This window comes from Leucoraja erinacea, chromosome 24 (genome assembly GCF_028641065.1).
Source record: "Leucoraja erinacea ecotype New England chromosome 24, Leri_hhj_1, whole genome shotgun sequence".
Taxonomy (NCBI): domain Eukaryota; kingdom Metazoa; phylum Chordata; class Chondrichthyes; order Rajiformes; family Rajidae; genus Leucoraja; species Leucoraja erinaceus.
The window spans coordinates 29,383,161-29,400,680 of record NC_073400.1 but is presented as its reverse complement, the minus strand read 5'-3'; positions in this window follow the sequence as shown (position 1 = coordinate 29,400,680).

Here is a 17,520-nt window from a genome sequence, read left to right as displayed (position 1 = left end):
CGGAAGTCAAGACCAGGTCTGTTTCCAAAACCCGGTCCCCGCTCTGATCTTATTTTTCCTCACCTCCCCCAAAGTTTCTATCGTCAAGTTAGTGCAATTACCTAACCGTAGCATAGTTTCCAACTGCTCTAGTTAACTAACCCTGTTAAACTCTGTTCTGGGCATTCAATTTACTGGAATAGTTTTTTTTCTTCAATTAAATGAATAATAATGCAGATGATATGAATGCTTCATAATAAACTGTTGCTGTCAATGAAAGTTTGTCTCATTTGCTTTATTTTGACTGAAACTTTAGTGATGTGGAACCGATTGCATTCAGAGTGCTGATATTCCACCTGTAGCCAATGGTTCGGGACGTTAAGGAAAGGCAATCAATTCATCTTTCAAACCGTGCTATCCCATGAGAACAAAATGAGGCAACAACATTTTTCTGAATATTAGCGTTATTTAAATATCCACAGATACTGCCTGACACGCTGAGCGCATCCAACATCCGCAGATATCATTTCCTGAAATGTAACTTTATTTTGATTGAGTGCTTGAAACATGCAGCATGGATACAGACCATTCGGCCCAACCAGTCCACATCAACCAGCAATCAACTCTTTCACACTAGTTGTATATATGCCCACGTTCGCGTCCTTTGAGTTCAGTAATATTGAAAAACATTTTAATGCAGAAACGAGCTCAAATTCAATTTGTCCACCGTGCAAAGGTCCATAAATAGTGCAAGTCTTTTCTTGTGCAGAACAAAATGGCTGAGTTGCAGCTTGCAAAGCGCGGGGTGTGAAACTGCAAATACATTGTGTTGCTTTCATCAGTCTGACTTGTGACTGTAACCCCGCCATGAAAGAACTGTGAAGGGTGTTATTTGAACATTTGGAAATGGTGACCTGCAATAACGGAGTCACGACTATAAAGTTAGGAAAGAGTCAAATAAAGTTTCGGGTAAAAGCCTCACAGACAATGGCCAATGTTCTTCACACAATAAACGGGGACACGAGGAAATGAGACCAGGGGCTGCTTTGAACCAAAGATCATATATCGGGTCCACAGCTTGCTATAGAATCTTTGCTTTGAACTTACAAACTCCCAGGTCAGGGATATCCGAGGGGTGCTGAATAGCCAGAGATACTTGCAGAGTCTGTGGTCACACTGATGCTGCCTGGCCTGTTCAACGCGAGCTTATTAATGGTCTAATGGGAGGAATGGTCTTGAATTAGAGCCTTTCCCCACTGCAAGACATCCCACAGTGCCTCACAGATAAGATAAACGTGTCTGAGATGCCACAGAGAAAGATAGTGAGAGATAAACGGTCTGAGATGCCACAGAGAAACAGACACAAAACGCTGGAGTAACTCGGCGGACCGGGCAGGGACCCTGGAGAGAAATAATGGGTGAGGTTTCGGGTCGAGACCATTCTTCAGACACCAAAGTTGTTTTTAGAGGTGGGTACTGGCTTGGAATGTACTTTAATCTAATATGTTCAAACAGTTATTTATTTCTTTACACTGAATAGTTCTGCAGTGCTGACACTTTGATCGAGCTGTTGAAACGAGGGTGTGTACATTCGTATCTCTGGACCGCATCCTGTGAGCAGTTCGTTGGAATGGTGTTTCGCGAAATCATGGGTCAAAATGCTGAAAATATGTTGGTTTGCAGCGCCCATCGGTTCCACACTGCAACGTTGAGCAAGTAAATAGGAATTAGCTTCTCAGCAAAGATCCTTTACCGAGAATCGCCAACGCTCAGGTTACATCCGTGGCAGACACATCCGTGTGCCACACCCATACCTCGTGATGCACAACACTGCCACAGAGGCGCAACCAAAGATCCTATAGCAATAGGATATTTCGGCGCAACTAGGGTTGCCAACTTTCTCACTCCCAAATAAGGGACAAAAGGTCAAAATAAGGGACAAATTCCAGACGGCAATGTGTTGACCGACGGCCGTGGCTGAGTGGCTACCTGTCCAAATCTCTAATTCATACCCCTTATTCATTTCCCCCACCCCTCACCTCTATCCACCTATTACATACCAGGCTTTGTCTTGCTCCACCTCTCTGCCAGCATCCTTCCACTCACCATCAGTTTGAAGAAGGGTCCCAGCCGGGAAAATACCTGTCCATGACCTCCAGAGATGTTGCATGACTCACTGAGATACTCCAGACATGATATCCTACGTAGGAAACCATGCTGTCTATCCCTATTCAAAACTTGTCTATAACAAAGCCTTGTGTAAAAGTGAAAGCCCGAACAGGAACTTGAACCCTAGACCAGAGTTCACAGTTAGAGACAAAGATGGTGAAGGGAATAAGATCATAAAACATTTCATCGACTGTATGTTAAAGAACATAACAATTAAGAACAATTAAGAACTAGAGAAACAAATATTTGAGCGATTAGTTCCACTTCAGTGAAACCTGGAGAACATTACAAAAACTCCTTTTTAGGAAGACAATTTTCACCTTGGATTTATGCCACTGGCGTATGAATCTAGTCAACAGTCAAGAGTATTTTATTGTCATATGTTTTGAAACCTCACAATTATATTCTTACTTAATATTTTACAGTACGCTGTAAAACACAGTGTTCTGTAAAACGCATAATAAACAACAACACAAAGTCCAGTATATTTATAAAAACACAAATAGACAAATCAACAAACAATAATATTGCAAAGTCACAAATATCGCCCCCGAGTCTGTATAGTTCGGAGCCTATTTAAATATCCATAATTTATGGTGGAATCTCAGACGTACTGGCGATTATTTATCTAGCAGAATGGTGCAGATCAAAGAGACATGAGAAGACTACGCCATAATGCACCTGAGTTTGATGTTCTGCCTTTACAAGTCCACGCATTGTGGCAACATCCCGAACCAAAATGTCACATATCCCCATTGTGCATAGCTGTTACTTGACCCTCTTTTGTTACTCCAGCACTTTGTGTTTTTCTTTTGAAAACCCCTGCATCTGCCGTTCCTTGCATCCACACATATCTAACAATTTCTGCCGTGAAAACAATATTCGAGTCTCAAACTGATTATCAGAACGACTGGGTCCGGCTTTCACTCACCGGGCAGCGAACAAATGAGAAGCAACCGAATCCATATTGTTCACGTAGCAGAGACCAGGTCAGCCGCTCAGTTTTGGTCAATTGCTCAAATGTTGTTCCTCAGAACTAACAACCTAAAACTAATCATCCACAAACTAAACCATAGCTGCTATCTCACCCGCTGAGTTTCTCCAGCATTTTGTGTGAGCCTAAAATGAGTTTTATATCTCACCTTCTAGGAGTCGGGAGTGGTTATTGCACAGCCCAGGCAGGTTCACAAAAAGAGATGAATGGTGTCGAAAATATATGGACCATATTATTTTTTATCAAATTTCCTTCATGAAACTTACCGAATACTGAAAGGCCTGGATAAAGTGAATAATGGAGAGGATGTTTCCACTAGTGGGAGATTCTCGGACCAGAGGCCATAGCCTCAGAATAAAAGGACGTACCTTTAGAAAGGATATGAAGAGGAATTTCTTTAGTCTGAGGTTGGTGTAGTTGTGGGATTAATTGCCACAGATGGTTGTGGAGGCCAGGTGAATTGATACTTTAAAGGCATAGATTGACAGGTTCTTAATTAGTAGTGCCCCTGTCCCACTTTAAGGAAACCTGAACGGAAACCTCTGGAGACTTTGCGCCCCACCCAAGGTTTCCGTGCAGTTCCCGGAGGTTTTTATCTGTCTCCCTACCTGCTTCCACTACCTGCAACCTCCGGCAACCACCTGCGACCTCCGGGAACCGCACGGAAACCTTGGGTGGGGCGCAAAGTCTCCAGAGGTTTCCGTTCAGGTTTCCTAAGTGGGACAGGGGCCTAAGGGTGTCAGGGGTTATGGGGAGAACATAGGATAATGGAGTTGAGAGGGAAAGATAGATCAGCCATGATTGAATGGCAAAGTAGACTTGATGGGTCGAATGGCCTAACCTGCTCCTACAACTTATGATCATCAATTTATGAAGTAAAACTTACCAAAGCCGATGAATTGTACCAGAGAACCACAGTTCCTTGCTCTGTTGAAGATTGACACACCCATACTTCACTTGATGTACGTCCTAGTTTATTTGAGGCTGATTGCCATGTTGCTTGAATGACTGATGATGTTAATTCATTGTCAGAAATTATTGCCATATATATATATATATATATATATATATATATATATATATATATATATATATATATATATATAGATATATATATATAGATAGATAGATAGATAGATAGATAGAACGGCAAGAGCACCAGAAGAGTCATGGAACATTGAAGATAAGTGAGATCTGTGATGAAAGAAATCCAGGTACAGGGATGGACACAGGTTTTCGAGAGAGAAGGATCAAACATTAACACTTATTTATTCACTAGATCCAACCTAGACTGAATTAGAGAGAGTGTTTTCATGGCAAATATATAGAGTGGGAGGATAGACTCACAGGACAATGATGGAATCCCCAAGACGAGAGAGTTGGAGGTGACAGAAATCCAGACACTGGAAAAGACACAGGTTCCATGGAGAAAAATCAGACACGCACTGATATATTTTACTCCTGCACTGAATCTAATCTAAATCAAATATTTAAACAAAAGAGAAAAATATTCAATATCTTTCAAAAGCACCTGGAAGACGAAGAATCATTGAGCTTGAAATGTATTTGAATGTAATCCTCACAACATTCAATAGATGGAGTTAATCAACCAATAAATTATTATGTTGCAGTTAGGTTGGTTTAATGCACTTGAGCCTGATTACAATAACAATTATCACCGATATTTGCAACAAATTTGGTTACACATTAATTTTATCTTCTTTTCAATAAAAATAAAAAGATGGCCCAAATGACCCAGTTGCTCAGTCTATGCAGCAAATCCACCAGAAACAATATTCACGGCTGTTTTCAGACAAATGGTTGAAACCTCGCTGCATCTTTGCTTATTACTGTATCCTCCGATCTAGGAATCTTCTCAAGACTAGACCTTAGAGATACAGTCTGGAAACAGTCCTTTTAGCCCAATGAATATGCGGCGATCAGCTATCTCCTTACAATAGTTCCATCGTACACATTGCAGGTAAAAATAATGTGATATGCATTAAAAATTCCTAAGCCAATGTTGCTTTAGTACCATTTTCTAGGTGACCATGACACTAAAGTGAAGGTATTTGGAGATTACAGACGTCTGTATAATCTGTATTACAAATCCCATTTATACTAATAAGCAACAAGGTGTAATATTTCTTCAAGGTATGTAATCCGATCAAAAACGGCCTTTCTGTACACATAGAAGAACTCTTTGATTGCTGCAAGACCCAGGGAAATATAAATGCACTGACCGCAGATGCTACTGCCGGCTGTAAAGTACACCACGATACTGTTAACAATGCCTCAGCATTTTTACAAGCCACATGAACCACCACTCGGAACTTACAGTGAAGGAGTGAATTTTCGCACAGCGCTTACACTTGCTGAACCTACCATCACTGTTACACCTACAACCTGTCAGGCTTTGTTCCGCCCCCCTCTCTTCCTGCTTCCTGTACCTGCACATTAATTTTATGATTTGTGTAGAGGGTCACCCAGAGTCCTGAGGAAATAAACATTTTTTTGCCCCTCACTATTAAAAAAAAAAGCAAATATTTTTCCTGCCAATGTCAAATATTTCCACACTGTATACCATCTGCCATGCCCAAGTTCATTAATATAGTGTGTTACGCTGCCATGGTCTAGTGGACTTACTAATCTTGTCTATGCCATTTATCCTACACAATTTCATAGAATTGCAAGTATCAAAACGACTCTGCCATTCAGGTAGTCTTGAGGATAAAACAACCCACTTCAAAATAAGCGAAAATATTATTTTGGACATTCATTCGCCCCATTGCCAATACTCTAAGGCTATAGAATACATTATCTACAAAAGGCGTTGCAGTAAACCAATAAAATATATTTAGCAACCCCTCCTTTTAAAATCATGAAGGGCCGAGTTAAAGTGGTTTTATCATACTGTTTTGTGAGGTTATTGTAGTATAGAGAGGGGAAAGATTTAGAAAGGACCTGAGGGACAACCTTTTACACTCTGAGGAAGGTAGATACATTAATGAACAGCCAGAGGAAGCTGTAATGATTGTTACAATTGCAATGTTTAAGGACATTTGAACAGGAACATGAATAGATAAAATTGAAAGGCAAAACGCAGGTAAATGGGACTAGCTAAGCTAGATATCTTGGTCAGTTGGGTTGAAGGTCTTGTTTCCATGCTGTGTAACTATGATTCTAAATCTGCTGCCTCTACTGGTTATAGAATGATAATGGTTGGCAAGGTGCCGATGACAAAGACAATGGTGGCGCAGCGGTAGAGCTGCTGCCTTACAGCGCTGGAGACCCGGATTTGATCCTGACTACGGGTGCGGTCTGTACGGAGTTTGTACGTTCTACCAGTGACTTGCGTGGGTTTTCTCCGAGAACTTTGGTTTCCTCCCACACTTCAAAGACGCACAGGTTTGTTGGTTAATTGGCTTGGTAAAAATATTAATTGACCCTAGAGTGTGTAGAACAGTGTTAATGTACGGGAATCGCTGGTCGGTGTAGACTCGGTGGGCCGAAGGGCACTGTATCTCTAAAACTAAAACGAGAACTAAAAGTTAAGGGCAGCGGGCATCTGGTTAAGGCATCAGCTCCATGTTCCCTTTCAAGTCACTGCCTTCATTGTCAATGGGGCAAATTCCTGAAAACACCAGGACTATCGTACTTGCAGCACTGGTCTTTGAAGTGCTTTTGCTAAATCCCTTTTAGAATACCGCTTACAGGTGACTCACCATTTCTAATGAGCAATTATTGACAGTATTGAATACTCCCCTGGCCAGTGACACCTGCATCGCCATGATGGAGATGGAGAGTAGACATCTACATCCAGTCAAATAAAATAAGTACGACGACAATGTTAAAAAAAACCCTCAGATAATTAGATATAGTTTTTCACACAAACAGTGAATATGCTTTGTGCTTTTCAGTGTGAAAACTTTAGCTTGAGTGCAAGATGGTAATGTGTTTGTTATATACTGAGAATGCCAAGGAGATTTGGCAAAGTGCCAGATGAAAGACAGTCAAAATAAAAGCTACATGGAATAGATCAGAAATGATTTAAAGCTGAGCATAGAAGTATTTGCTATTTTGTTTTCTCAGGAAGGAGAGAAGTACTGAAGCTTGTGTTGGGAATCACTGTTGCATCCGCTTTGCAAAGATGATGTGAATTCAGCCAGAGGAAACCCACATGGTCACCACATAGACAGCACCTGAGATCAGGATCCGCCAGAGACAACCTGCAGTCACAGGGAGAACAAGCAAACTCCACACAGACATCACCAGATGTCAAGATCTCTGGCATTGTGAGGTGCAGGTCTACCAGTTGTGCCACTGTGCCACCCATTTGGAGGGATGAATTGAACACTTTTTAGAGTTTAACTGCGTTTGCTTACTCAGTCTGTGACCTAGCTAAAGCTAAATAAAGTGATTTACTCTAAGATGTAGGAACAGGGGTAAGGAATTGATGTACGCCCATTTACTGAGGTCATGGTTGATTTTTACCCCATTTCCGTTCCATTAAAGTCAAGTCGTCATTTAAAAAGATCAATCAATTGCAAAATTAATAACTAACCTAAAAATAAATGTTTCTTGCTGAAACTGGAGGAAAACAATGTTGAGACAGTGTTGTGTACCAGTGCGGCAGAGCCAGTCCAGACCATGTTTTGAAATTTGTTGCTTTTGAAAACTGGGCAGAATTTTGACTCATCCCAGCAGATGGTTGATGAAATTATATGTAGTTATAAATAATGGTGGTAGGAAATACTGAAAATGGCATGCCACATGAGGTAGGAAGTTATATATGGAAGTTAATGCAAAATCACGAAGGACTATTTCCTGGGCACCTAAGCCCACTCTGACATGGTGAGTCAGAGCTAACTGTCACCACAAGTGCGAATTCTTAGTACTTGGGTACACAAATATTGTTATATATAATTTCACAAGAGAGTTGGTGACCTTTAATTAGTTGGAGTATGTATTTTAGATTGTAACCATGCTATCTCATTGTAATAGCACACCAAAAGCATCACTAACAAAGACACAAACTGATCGTCTTTTAACAGTACAGCAAGTGAAACCTTAATTTTCATGTCATTTATAACTCTTAACAAATTTGTAACACAAGGTAAAATAAGGACTATTTAAGCTAAAAATGGGTCTTCAATTTACAGCAACCGACACAATCAAGTCAACAATTTAAATTAATATCTTCAAAAGGTGCCTTATACAGATCGATGAATGTAATTCCATGCACAGAAAATAGTCAAGGAGATCAATAATGAAGTGAGATCTTCTGATTGTGTTCTGGAAGCTTAGGTACAAACATTTGCTAATTATTCAGTCCTTCCATTGACCAAGATTGTATGCTTAATTGTGCAAAAAATATTCTGCGTTACTTTTAATGTTGATCTTTAGTTATACACAAGGGCTTTGGAATTTGGGTTAGTTATCAGCCTCTGCACTTTGCACCAGAATGATCAGTTGTTGGACACTAAAGCACAAAAAAGTTTCTAAACGTTCCCTAAATCACAAGAATAAGCCTTGTCTCTGCATTCTATTCATCTGCATTCACACTTCTAAAGCTTGATCCCTAACCTGATACAGAGTCTCTACCTGAAACCACTATCATAGAAACAAAGAAACATAGAAACTAGGTGCAGGAGAAGGATATTCAGTCCTTCGAGCCAGCACCGCCATTCATTGTGATCATGGCTGATCGTCCCCTATCAATAACCCGTGCCTGCCTGCCTTCTCCCCATATCCTTTGACTCCACTAGCCCCTAGAGTTCTATCTAACTCTCTCTGAAATCCATCCAGTGACTTGGCCAGCACTGCCCTCTGTGGCAGGGAATTCCATAAATTCACAACTCTGGGTGAAAACGTGTTTTCTCACCTCAGTCTTAAATGGTCTCCCCTTTATTCTAAGACTGTGGCCGCTGGTTCTGGACTCGCCCAACATTGGGACCATTTTTCCTGCATCTAGCTTGTCCAGTCCTTTTATAATTTTATATGTTTCTATAAGATTCCCCCTCATCCTTCTAAACTCCAGTGAATACAAGCCTAGTCTTTTCAATCTTTCCTCATATTATACAAGCCTAGTCTTTTCAATTTATCCTTTTGGCTCCACAAATGCTGCCCCCAGCAGCTTGTTCGTTTTTTGCTCCAGGTTCTAGCATCACCAGTCTCTTGTGTCTCCAGTCCTAACATAAAGAGCATCTGTTTGTCTTCCATCATGTTTTTCTTCTCAGGCATCAAGACTTCATAATATTTTACTGCACAGCTGCCACCTCAGGCAGTGGGCTGGATGGTCTATCTTTCATTGTGGTAGCCTGATAGTTCAACACCATTTTGTCATGTTCTTTTCAAGTTTACACCTCCAGATGTACCTATCACCTTCTTCCTTAATGTCCATTGTGACTTCTTTAGGGCAGAAGTGTCAATGTCAAAGCACCTAAATTCCTCAGCTGTGATAACGGAACAGTGTTCAAGTCATGGCTGCTCTGATTGTAAATTCAACTCAATATTCTTGTCGCAACCTTTCGCTCATTTTTTAAAATCAAATCTCTATTTACCTCTTCCTAAAATGTAAATAAACAACTTTGGAAGAGGAAGGTGAGGACCCACAAACCTGCCTATATCTATGGGACGATCGTGGATAGAGTCAAAAGCTTCGAATTCCTGGGCGTGCATATTCTGAAGATCTTTCCTGGACCCAGCACACTGATGTAAAGAAAGCCCATCAATGCCTCTACTTCCTGGCAGATTGCAGAGATTCAGTATGTCCGAGAGGATTCTTGTGCACTTCTACAGGTGTACAATAGAGAGCTTATTGACTGGTGCATCACGGCCTGGTTTGGCAACATGAATGCCCAGGAGTGATGAGGACTGCGAAAAGTTGTGAAAACTGACCGGCCCATCATGGGTTCTGATGTCCCCATCATCAAAAGGATTTACCGGAGTTGCTGCCTCAAACAGACAGCCAACACTATCAGAGACTCACACCATCCTGGCCATGATCTGATTTCACTCCTGCCATCGGGAAGAAGGTACATGAGCATGAAAACTGTAACGTCCCGGTTCAGGAGCAGCTTCTTTCCCACTGCCATTAGGCTATTAAACACCAACCTGCATAGACTATTATTGTTATTATAGCACTATTATTGTTTGTTTGTTTTTATATGTGTATATATATCTTTATCACTAAAAGTCTGATCTTGACCACTTCCTGTTGTTCTGTATATTGATTTTAGAAAAACGCTGCCCCCCCCCCCCCCCACTAGCCACCAATATTGAAATTCGTGGAGAGGTGGAATATTGCGTTAGTGGACCAGCCCTCCCATGTGATGCTGGGACCCAACGGGTCCCACTTAGTCTAGTATATAACTAAAAGTCTTCATCTTGTTTGTGTCTGTGTGTGTATGTCTGTCTGGTTAATTATTATTTTCTTCCAAACGCTAGGCCGCAGCCTTCCCATTTTCACACATCCTACTCACATTTTTCCCGCGGAGGCGATAAACATCTTCCCCTCGCATTTCCACCTATATTTCCGAAGTTATTAATCGTTGAAATTTAAAATAAACAGCCAAAACCGCCTTCATAATGACAGCTTCCAGCCTTCTCACAGTGATGTCACAATGCCTCTCACAGTGCACCAATCACAATGGGCTCTCAAGCTGGCTGCCGACTGCCACATTGACATCACAATGGGACGTTGCCAACATTAACGAGGTTGCTGCCCCTCCACCAATATCTGAAGGGGCTGCTCATTAAGTTCTGGTTGCATTTTGGTCCCACAATCCTGGTGTTTGGGCACAAGGCAGGGAGTGGTGAGGGCCAATCAGGGTTGGGGGACTCTCCACCCCCCCACCCCCCCGCCCCCCCCCAATTCCACACCTGACTCCCGAAGCGTGTTTCTGATCTGTTGGACAGGTGTTTGGGTTTTTTTCTTTATTATACAGAGATAATTCTTGTCATCAGATGTGGAGATCTTCCATGGCCTGCCAGTCCCTTTACGATTAGTAAGCTCACCAGTGCTCTCTTTCTTCTTAATGATGTTCCAAACAGTTGATTTTGGTAAATCCAAGGTTTGGCTGATGTCTCTAACAGTTTTATTCTTGTTTCTCAAACTCATAATAGCTTCTTTGCCTTTCATTGGCACAACTTTGGTCCTCATGTTGATAAACAGCAATAAAAGTTTCCAAAAGTTTTTTGATGGAAAGACTGGAGGAAAGTCAAGGTGCTGAGAGCTCTCTTATGCCGGTATTAAGGATGCAATTAAACAAGCCTTGAGCAATTACAAACGCCTGTGAAGCCATGTGTCCCAAACATTATGGTGCCCTGAAATGGGGGGAGGGGGGATTATGTATAAATACAGCTGTAAAATGTATTAAAATTACCTTTAATAAAATCTGACAATGTGCACGTTAACCACATGTTAATTTATTTCTATTACAAATCTCAAATTGTGGAGTACAGAGGCAAATAAATAAATGATGGGTCTTTGTCCCAAACATTCTGGAGGGCGATGTATGCACTTGTCTTTTGTGAGTCATACACTGAAACACCCAGAAGCCTCTACATCTCAGAGGACAATTATTAATGATATTACATTTTTTTGGCCAAAATTGATAACTTTTTCTCACATCATATACCATATAATTCACTATTTGCTCTTCACCATCTTATCCATATCTCTTCATAGCTTTTGAGTGTCCTCTTCACAACTTAATTCCCTGACATATTTGTGTAACATTAAATTTAGCAACCATATGGTGCTTATACCCAAAACATTTGTACCCAAAGTTGGGTCCTCAGCATGAATCCCATTAGCAGAATCACATCTTGCCAACAACAAAAAAAATGATTCCTTGTTTCCTGTAAACCATGCAATCTTTTCCCTAAATAATAAAGCCAACTCTAAAACCCATTAACTGGACCATCTCCATTTACTGGTGCCCTCTTCAAATTCCCTATTTACTAGTGTTCTAATTCCCATTGACTGATCCGCTCCGAATTCCCCATTTAGTAGTGCCCTCTCCTAATTCCCCATTTAGTAGTGCCCTCTCCTAATTCCCCCTTGTGTGGTTTAATCTCCTAATTCCCCATTGACTGCTGCCATCTCCTAATTTCCCATTTACTTGTGCCATCTCCTAATTCCTAATTGACTGGTGCCGCCTCCTAATTCCCCCTTGACCTGCCCCTTTCCTAATTCACCCAATAACACGACATTTCATGGCAGGATCTCCTTTGCCCAATTTAGTTTTGCAAATTGAGTCTCCTTCAGCAGTATCGATTTGTAATAAATCTTAGACTTTACTCATCTGCTACCCTTTCTTTAGTCCAATATATTCCTGACAAACTAGAATGTGTCTTTATTTGAACAATAGCTTGACAGAGCTATTATTATCTTTATCAGATTAATATATTGACAAGAGCTATCAACACTTTGAAGGATGGAAAAATACACACTCTTATCAGGTTATGACCTAGTCTATTGTTATGAATCTTACCTAAATAGCTAATCATTTATATGTGTGGTAGCGAAAAATCCTTATCTCTTAGATATAATCAAATAGGAGACACCAGACACCTGGGTTTGATCCTGACCATGAGTGCTCTCTGTACGGAGTTTATACGTTCTCCCTGTGACCGTGTGTGGGTTTCTTTCTATGTTGTTCTGATATTTCTACCTTTATAGGGCGGCACAGGAGTGAGCGCGGTACAGCTGCTGCCTCACAATGCCGGAGACCCGGATTCAATCCTGACCTCGGATGCTGTCTCTGTAGGGAATTTGCACCTTCTCCCTGTGATTGCGTGGGTCTTCAGCAAATGCTCCGGTTTCCTCTCCAATCGCAGAGAATGTGGGCCTGTAGGTTAACTGGCCTCTGTAAATTGCCCATAGTGGATGGGAAAGTGGGATAGCATAGCACTAGATTTCAGTATTTCAGTATTTACTTTAATGTCATTTTAACTGAGTACTTACATACACAGATGAATCGGAAAAAAAAATCTTGATCAGTTACCATCAGTGCGGTTAATAAAAACAGAATAAATACATATAGCTTTAAAAACATTTTAATTACCATATCTAAAAATAGGCCTAAAAATTGAAATAAAAACAGACATTCAGACAAAACAGTGGCTTTACTTTGACAGGTGCCTAGCTGTCAAAGTATGGGCGAGGTTAGATGTGTTGGTGTATGATGTATGGGGAGGGGACACAGTCCGTTAACCAGTCTTATTGCCTGTGGGAAGAAGCTGTGGAGCATCCTGTTGGTTTTGCAGCTGATGCTCCTGTACCTCTTCCCAGATGGCAGAATGGAGAAGATGTGGTGTGGTGGCTGATGGGGGTCCTTGATAATGGAGATGGCTCTGCTGATGCTCCGCTTCTTATAGATCTCCAACAGGAAAAGGAGTGGAGCACCAATGATCCTGCTGAGTTGGTTTTGCTCATAAGCCTTGCAGCTCCCAAACCAGTAGGTCAATATACTCTCAATGGTGCCCCTGTAGAAGGTCCTTAGATGAACAGTAGGGAGACCTGCTTTCCTTAGTCTCCGAAGGAGTGGAGCCGCTGCTGAGCTCTTTTTATCACTGCTGTGGTGTTGGTCGTAGAGGTCAGGTCATCCGCCAGGTGAAGTCCCAAGAACTTCACACTGTTGACCCTCTCCACAGCAGCTCCATCAATATGCAGCAGAGTATGATGTTGTTTACCAGCCCTCATTGAACAGATGATTGACGACCAGCGTAGACACTATGGTCCGAAGGGCCTGTTCCCATGTTGCATCTCTAAATAATTGTGGGAAAATGGAACTAATGGAATTGCTCCAACAGATGGAGAATGGATGAAGAATCAAGTGGCCTCCTTCGGTGCTATAATAATTGAATGATTTTATTATTACGACCCTCTCACTAATCATCTAGAGATTGATAGATATGATTCTGTTTATATCATTTCCCAGACGTGTAATAATACTTATCTGCTGCATCAATGCATTCTCTGGCGGCTGCACTGGCAACGCTTGATTTAATGCAATAAATTGCACCATTATATTCATGCAATACTCGCAACTGTACATATAATTTTTGAATTTGCCAGCTGATCTCTGATTACACACTGGCAATCAAGGCATGCCAGTTCAGAGTAAAGGAAATCCAGATAGAATTCAATCCACAATTTAAAATTCACTTATTTACAAGAATTCTATTATAAACATTCAATGTCTGCACGTGTAATTAAAATGCCAAATGCAAACTCAAGCAGGTTGTAATTAGCATCGCCTTCTTTCTTTCAATTCCCTTCCTCTCAAAACGAACTCTTATTTCTCAGTACACTGGATATCCTTCTCTAACCATCATTCTTTATGCGTGCAGAGATTCCTATGTGTAGAAAGGAAGTACAGATGCTGGTGTGTCCCGAAGATAGACACAAAGTGCTGGAGTAACTCAGCGGGTCAGAAAAAGGATGAGTGACGTTTCGGGTCAGAACTCTTCTGAAGTTAATGTCTTCAAAATTAAGAGTCTGAAGAAAGTTTCCGACCCGTAACGTCACTTATTACTCTAGCACATTGCGTCTATCTTCATTGTCCTATCTGGGACACATGACAATAAACTCTCTTGACTTGACTTGACTTGAGTATCTGCAGAAATTCCTATGTCCTAGATGTGCTAGGAATGGCTTGTAGGTGCACATGTGTAATTGGGAAGCATAAGCTGACCAAGATATTGTGTTCTTACATAAACTAAAAATTATGTCCTTCACTGAAGTGAAATTTCTTACCAAAGAATTACAAGGGATAAAGGATAATTTAACAGCTTACATTCAATTGCGCTATTGTGAAACCACATATTTTAAAGTAGGTTAAACCCTTATTTAGAACCTTTGGAAAAATATGAAAGTCTTCTGAAAGAATTCTTGGAAGGCAGCAGGCAGATTTCATGATCAGCCCAAAAGGATTACATTTGCGTTTTCCGCAATAAATGCGTGCCTGAAAGTAAATAATGGAAAATGTTGATTAAAAAAAAACATGTGACCAAGATAAGATAACCGAATGTCGCACGCTCTGAAAGGAACTATGAACATTGCATTTAGTTTGACAATACAAATCAGCAATCTTAGAAACAAGGAACTGCAGGTGATGGCTTACACAAAAGGACATTAAGTGCTGGGGTAACTCAACGGGTCAGGCAGCATCTTTGAAGAACATGGATAGGTGACGTTTTCTGTCGGGGCCCTTCCTCAGTCTGAAGAAGAGTTCCGCCCTGAAACGCCACCTACCCATGTCCACCAGAAACGCTGCGTGACTCGCTGAGTTGCTCCAACACTTTGTGTCCTTCATAAAGAAACAGGCTATCATGCTTTTTTCATGCCTGTGGTGGTGGTGGGGTGGGGGGGGGGGGGGGGGGGGGGGTGGGGGGTGTGGGGATGGGGGTGGGGGGGGGGGGGGGGGGGGGGGGGGGGGGGCGGAGGACGACGACAATAATTCAAATGTTTATTCATGAGCTGGTAGCTTTAGGATGATCTGGGATCATGAAACACTGTGAAAATGTTGGTCATTCCTAGTTTATTCTTTCCTTCGTTTAGATTAACAACGTAAAGCATTAACAGCAATGGATTCCGGTTTTGTTCATGTGCCCCATTTCTCTGAAATTCCTTAAAAAATGCTGATGAGTTATCAAGTGCAAGGTAGCGATGTCCAAAAAAAACAGCCAATTTTTGCACAAAGTATGGTTTTAATTTGTTCCCAAGTGACACTGAGTCATACAGATGGGAGTGGATGCAAGTTCCGTTCTTGGCTCAGGCGACAGTTACTTATTTTATCCGAGCTGACAGACAGGGAAATAAAATGAATCTAGGAAAGGGGAAGTAGGAAAAGCAACAAATGCTGCTCAATATTGTGTCCGCTCACCGGTTCTACAAAAAAAATGTATTGGTGTTGGCCGTAGTTAGGATTTAGGCTCATTTCTACCAATCTTTTAGTTTAGTTTAGTCTAGAAATACAGCATGGAGATACCGTAGGCTCTGAAGATGTGTTGAAAGGGACTCCAGATGCTGGTTTACACCGAAGGTAGACACAAAATGCTGGAGTAACTCAGCGGGACAGGCAACATCTCTGGAGAGAATGATTAACAGCTGGACAAGCAGCATCTCTGGAGAAAAGGAATAGGTGACGTTTCGGGTGGAGACCCTTCTTCAGACTGAGAGTCAGGGGAAAGGGAAATGAGAAATACAGATGGTGATATAGATGGAATGGCTATTTTTTTAACATATTGTACCCAAATACAGTTTTACAAGAATAGAATTGCCATACCAGGGTGTTTCGTTGGCACCTTCCTCCGGCTAACAATGCTACATTTTCCTTGAGCCTCGTTCCCTTTGAGGTATTGTTTTCACAACTTACCCTTCCATTTCTCCCTTAATTCTCAGTCTGAAGAAGCGTCTCGACCCGAAACGTCACCAATTCCTTCACTCCAGAGATGCTGCCTGTCCCCTCTGAGTTACTCCAACATTTTTTGTCCATCTTCAGTGTAAATCAGCATCTGCAGTTTATGGGATAGCTGGAAACGATTTACAGAACTGCAGACGAAATGTAGAGGGAGGAACTGCAGATGCTGGTTTAACCCGAGTATAGACACAAAAAGCTGGACTAACTCAGCGGTACAGGCGGTATCTCTGGAGGTGACGTTTCAGGTAGAGACCCTTTTTCAACTGAAGATGAACACAAAAGATTGGAATATCTCAGCGGAACAGGGTCTCTGCCCGAAACATAACCCATTCCTTCTCTCCAGAGATGCTGCTCGTCCCGCTGAGTTACTCCAGCATTTTGTGTCTATCTTTGGTTTAAACCAGCACCTGTAGTTTCTTCCTACACTGCAGTTCGGTAGATAGACACAGTTCTGCAGTTCTGTAAAGGTAGCATCTCTGGGGAGAAGGAATGGGTGACGTTTTGGGTTGAGACCCTTCTTCGGGAAAGGGAAACAAAAGACGTAGACTGTGATGTAGTGAGATATGGAATTGAGTGAATTATATGCAATAAAAGTAACGATGATCAAGGAACCAGGTCAAAGTATAGCTGTTTAAGAAAGAACTGCAGATGCTGGTAAAATCGAAGGTGAACACAATATGCTGGAGAAACTCAGCGGGTGAGGCAGCATCTATGGAGAGAAGGAATTGGCAAGGTTTCGGATCTGAAGAATGGTCTCGACCCGAAACGTCACCAATTCTTTCTCTCCACAGATGCAGCCGCACCCGCTGAGTTTCTCCAGCATTTTCATGTCTACCTTCAAATGATAGCTGTTTAAGAAGGAACTGCAGATGCTGAAAAATCGAAGGTACACAAAAATGCTGGAGAAACTCATCGGGTGCTGCGGCATCTATGGAGCGAAGGAGA